The 6,000-nt window shown below is 44.4% G+C and overlaps 1 protein-coding gene across 1 annotated transcript in view; it reads right to left on the reverse strand.

The window, feature by feature from the left end:
* Nucleotides 1-5,275, reverse strand: part of MPP5 (membrane palmitoylated protein 5) — a 49,180-nt gene extending 43,905 nt beyond the window's left edge. The window contains exon 1 of the mRNA XM_032188724.1: nucleotides 5,220-5,275. The gene's annotated coding sequence lies outside the window, so the exon portion shown is untranslated. The remainder of the gene's footprint in view (nucleotides 1-5,219) is intronic.
* Between the last annotated feature and the right edge of the window lie 725 nt (nucleotides 5,276-6,000).

Consider the following 6,000-nt stretch of genomic DNA (forward strand, 5'->3'; position numbering starts at 1 on the left):
CCCTCCTCTTTCCACTGAAGTCAAGTAATCGGCCTCTTCAGCATCCTAGTTAGTAGACATCATAACAGCTTGAAGCAATCTGCTTTGTCAGGAAGCGATTGATGACAAAGCCCTGAGAGATGATCTCAGCACACACAATGTTCTACAAACCCACAAGAATCAAGGTGATAGTTCAGGAGAAAACGCCCACTCACCTGGTAAGGACTTTGTTTCAAACAGATTTTTATTGCTGTTTATAGCTCTTAAAAAAATCACAATATGAAACAAACTATTCCACTGGTCAAAACCCAAACACTACGGGGCTCATAAGTCATTTACCCAGCCCAACAAACAAGACAATGCCAAGCTGATCAGCTTTTACCTCATTTACTCTAAGAGACTGGGTTAATTCCTCCCTGTAAGTAATTAGGTTACTAATATAGAACACATCTTGACTACTGGAAAAAATGGAATGGTACAGGCTTGCATTATGTTACATTATCCTGCAACAACAATCACCACCTTTAAAGACACATATCTGGTTCCATTTCCACTCACTTCCCCACATTTGCAAGTTTCTAACAGTATTCAAACAGAATGTAAATGCCATTGCAGAGTGCCACTAAGCAGTTCCATCACTGCTTGATCCCACAGGCTGCAGAAAGCACATGATGTCCACTAATACTGTATTCTCCCACTAACACAGGCCTAAGTTTGTCTGCTGACATCATATACCTTCTCAGGCATTGGGGTAGAAAGATTTGCTCTCTGAAAACAAAGATATACATGTGTTCTCCTAGCTAATGTAAGACTTGCAGCTCCAACATTTTTTTCTTACAAAAGCAGCTTTAATTTTCTTAGCCAAGGTGCACTGCATTAATCCATGCTTAGTCTATCTCCAGCTGCATTAACAGACAAATCAGGGCCAATTTGACTGAAGATGGTAACACCATGGGTGACCACAAGTTCTCCATCAGGACACTGCGTGATCTGACATCAAGGTCAAGCCTTAGCTTTAACTGCAGAGGTTTCACATTCTACAGAAAAAGTTGTCATACCTGCTGTATTGAAAAATTTAGCAACCAAATACCGCAACTGCCATGAAGAAAAAGATGCTTCCCTCCCTAGATTTCTCCCCTGCCTCACCAAAGACCAGCTCCTAAATAGCTGACAAATAGAGAAGCAGTTACCAAGGCATACCACCTTCGTTATCCTTGACTGTGAAGATCATCCCAGTTCAAATACTTGTTTTTTTCACTTGAATAGCTGGATGAGAGCTGACTTGACTGATCTCTCTGCCACTCAGAGACCAAGATTTAGCTATCGGGAAACGGACAGGTGAAGGGAAACATCAAGGGAAGCCCTTTTTCTTAATGGTGTTTTTACCAAGGCATCATTCCAGGTACATTTTACCTGCCTTTCAGCCTTGAACATGACAAACTTTACACTTTGTTACTCCTTCCTATACACCTCATTAAGTGCAAATCACTCATATGCCAACATACTGCTAAGAATAGCTCATACATGTATCACTGGCAGTATTTATGATATACTATTGAAATGAGAAGTGACTCTTAGGCAGTGGTATACACTGCCCCACCCTTTGATCACATGCATTTGTAATCAGAACTCCACAACTAATCAACTCAACACTACTAGTGCTAAATGAATACTTCTTTTCCAGCCTCTCCTTTCTGACTGAATACACCATTACATTCGGAAACAGAATAGGAATGCATACATTGGCCTCCCAACAGCCATTGCCAGGTCAAAGAGCAGTTGCTGAGGCTGTACTGGCACTTCCTGATTATGGAGGTTTTTAGGTTTGGCACATTAACACTTCAGAGAGCATGAAGATACCACTGAACAACTCGACACTATGAAAATCAGGCAATTCACGCTGACTCTTCATGCAACAGTTGATGCAAATACACAGCTACACATTGTAGATACTAACATGCGCTCTGACTGTACAATATTTGAGTACCCTTAATAACTTTTGTAAAGGACCCCATACTTCTATCACTTTTAACATATCCTTATCGGGTATCAGCTCTGGTTCTGAACTATTTTATCTCCCCAAAACTTTTGAGAATCTCTGAATCACCTCTTATGGCCAAATGATCCAGTATGACCTCTCCACAGCTTCCCCAGATGAATCCTCCAGTGGAAGCCAAGGATAAAATTTTTAGTTTATCTTATTTTTCTGGAAAAAAATAACTTTTTTTTTCCCCCAGAATTTCCATCAAATACCTCTCTTCTTTAGAATTCTGAGAGAGTTCATCTTCTATGCCGATAAAGCATAGCAAATCCAGAATACTAAAGTGTGTGATTATCAACCACAAGCTGCACTGTCACACGTGCCAATTGTCAGGCCTCTTCTCTAATCCTAGAGAAGAAATTCAAAATATGAAAGAATTGAGTGAACTAAAATCAAGTACTAAAATTGTTAGCATAAAATCACATTAACTATTCCCTACTCAGCATTTTTCTTAAGCCAATTATGGCCTACCAGAACAGAATCATGATGCAATAGGCAAATCAATTCGGAAAACACGAGGCATAGAGCTGATCTTTATGTAACAGATAGTAATTACGCATATGTTGAAATAATTACATTTTTGTATCTATTTATTTAGCACTTTATAAGAACATAGAAACTGATCCACGAGATAATCTAAATGCCATGCTTCCTACAACACTTAGCCCACAAATAAGCCACCCAGCTCCCCTCTGCAACAGAAAGGGCACACTGGAGATGCTGTTTGAACGTCAGACTCAACATTGGGACGAACTGCCAAAGTCAGCCACGAATACTCCTAAAGAGAAAGCTTAGAAACAATTCCCCAGAATTTAATGTCATGATAGGAAATACACCTCTTCATTGTTCATCACCAGGTCTGCAAATCAGGAGACGTGGGTTCAAGGCATCAGTCTGTACCCAATCATGCTTCCTGCCAGCCCCTCCCTGGGCTCGCTCCCTTCCCAAGTATCACTGCCTGGGATTGAAACCGGCTGGCACCCGGCAGCATCTCGCAGCCCAGTGGCCTGGCAGTCAGGGCATTCCCTTGGGAACTAACAGATGTGGGTTTTAAGATCCCTCATACAGCACAGGTATTTGAACACAAATCTCAACATACTCACAATGCACTAAAACCTATCACCCATCTGTTACAAAAGGCGATATCACAGCCTTTTTCTGGGATAAAAAAGCATGCAAGATCAGGCCTGTCTTTTTGCGTTTCCTGCTACAGAGCATAGAGGCATTCCTTGTACAGTTCTGCATTACTAATAGTATCTTTTTGCTTTCTAATTAAACTGATGCAAACTTTTAGAGTCACAGCATTTTTTACTTCCCACACAGCTATGCATTAGCGGGCAATTAGACACCCCTGCAGCTTGAAACAACTCTTTACCAATAGATACACACAGTTTATCACTTGTGTTTAAGGAAAATCAAAACTATTTTTCAAATATCCTGATGTATAAACTACTTATCTAGTTAATTTTCCTCTTTTTGCTTGGAGCTTTTCTTCACATTTTACAGTGAGCTACACTTAAAACATTTTATCATATAGCTAAGTTGGGAGTGCAGGAAGGAGGATGCATACATAAAATACTTCTTCTGTCACAAACGCTGAAGAAAAGCAAGTTCTGAACCAGGTAATTACATTAGAAGAAACATTTTGCCAGCGTATCCAATCTTATACCAGAAAACTCACTAGGAAACAGTTTACGCTATCACAGACGTACCAGCAAGCCTTTTCAAATATATAAATGCCTCTCTAACCATTAATAAAAGGAAAACAATAGAACAGTATTTAATTAATATTTACAAGAAGTCTTGAGGCTTTCTGATGAATGACCAAAGCAGTAATTACTGTTCCAAATACCGTAACATCAGGCCTTCCTGCAACACTACCCATAGCATCGAGTACTTAAAAAGAATAGAATATAAGCCAGTTGCCAGACCATTTAAGAACTTGACACATATGAACACCGATCCTGTTATTTACAAAGTAACAGACTGCGCTTAGCCTTCAGAATTTCTACAGCCTAATATTGTGAAAGAATGCAGATAATCAAGACGGCAAACTAGAAAAAAAAAGTGAGTACCTGAAACTGGTAGTTACAACTATCAGTATTTGATGATAAGACTCGGTCTTTGACAAAACATCCCAACAGAATTTACATCTAAGAATGCCGTAGGATTTTTAGAAGACTGCCACTTCAACCTGTGCCAAGAGATTTTAATTAAAAAGCACCATATGAAGTGTTATGAAAATGTAATTATTTACATGAAAACCGTACAGATCCACATGAACCTCAGCCTACATTAGAGCCTTCTGAGTCCATAACCCTCGGTAGGGATGCCAAGCTCCAGCTGCGTTTTTAGTGCTTGTACCTCGCATTGTTGTGGTAATGAAAGACACCCGACACCCCTCAATGGCCCCAGGAACTCCTGCAAATTCCTGAGGAAACTAAATCAGGCTCGTGAAGAAATATTTCTATTTACATTACAAAGTCAGTTCAGATCTCTTGAAAGAAATGTTAACAACATCTAAGTAAAGCTCTCATCTTTACCATCACCATAATCTATCCAGCAAAAATGCCGGTCCATAGCTATTCCGTACCTTGAGCACTGGAAGGATGTAAAGTCTGCAAGCATTACTTTGAGAGGAGTTACGTGACCTCGTATTAACTCCGAGCTCCGTGCTGCTGTATTAACAGCAATGGCAATTGACTGCACCATTCGAGAAAGCTGTTTCCCAAAGCGCTGCAAATTAAGCACTGGATGCCTTGTTAAACCACGTACCACACCAGCCAGTAGCTAACCTTTTAAGGCATAAAATACAGAGGGTGCTTGGATCACAGTTACATTTTTTTTAGTAACAACTCTAAGATGACCGCAAGAGAAATCAAGAAGATGCAGTGTTCGTGAAAACTCCGCGGGCAGATTAAGAAGGAAAGCTCGCAGGCTCGGATGGCCGCGTAGCCAGAGCCAACGGAGGAGCTGCTCTTTCTGAGGGCGCAGGCAAAGCCCCTCAGTCCCGCCGCTGCCGGGGCAGGCTCCCCTCGCCCCGCGGCTCGCAGCACCCCCCAGCCGCTCCCACCGCCACCGCGGGGCCTCCCCTCGCCCGGCCCGGCCCGGCCCGGCAGGACGGGGACAACCGGGCGGCCCGGCACGGGCCGCCGCGGGGAACCCGTGCGGGCAGGATCCGGCCGCGGGCCGCGCTCACCGTGCGTGCTGCAGCCGCCGCCGCCCCGCTCCCTGCCGAGTCGCCCGGCCGCGGCCGCGGCCCCCTCAGCGCCGCGCAGCCGCCGCCGAAGCCCGGCCCGGCCCCGCCCGCTCCCAGCGCAGGCGCGGGGCGGCCCCCGCAGGGATGACGGGGGCGGGGCCGGGCCGCCCTCAGGCGCGCGCCCCCTGCTGGCCGCGCGAGGCGGGGCCGCTCCCAACGGTCGCTTGCAACGGTCGCCCCCAACGGTCGCTGCCAACGGCCGCTGTGGGGTGGGCGTCGTGTCGTGGCGTGTCGCCCGCCTGCCCTCGTGGCTGCCGCTGTCGTGACAGGAATGTGGCGTGTAAGCGCACCTAGCCTGCTGTCTGCAGCGTGAGCGCTGACAGGTGGAAGAACTGTGGGGTGTTTGGTAGCAGCGGGTGGCAGAGTACATGGAAATGAAACCCGAGGGGACCTGGGGGCAGTGCCTCACAAGCACCAAGGGCAATTCCTTTCACTTGCCTGTGACAATGGTGGAAGTTCAGGCGAACTATTTTTATTTTTATTTTATTTTGTTTTTATTTTTTGTCAGTGAACTTCTTTGGCAAAAGATCTGAGAACCAGAAAAGACTTTCTCAAAATACGATAGCTGCACAGAAGATACAATAACTGCAAAAAATACGTAGGTTCAGCAGCTTGCTGTTCCCTGTTGTCATCCAAACTGATCACTAGGTTAATGTCTTTTCTACATCCAAAGTTGCGATGAACAGAAAACAACCAAAAATAAAATCCTGAGTACAGCTTC

This window comes from Aythya fuligula, chromosome 5, assembly GCF_009819795.1.
Source record: "Aythya fuligula isolate bAytFul2 chromosome 5, bAytFul2.pri, whole genome shotgun sequence".
In the NCBI taxonomy this organism is placed as follows: Eukaryota; Metazoa; Chordata; class Aves; order Anseriformes; family Anatidae; genus Aythya; species Aythya fuligula.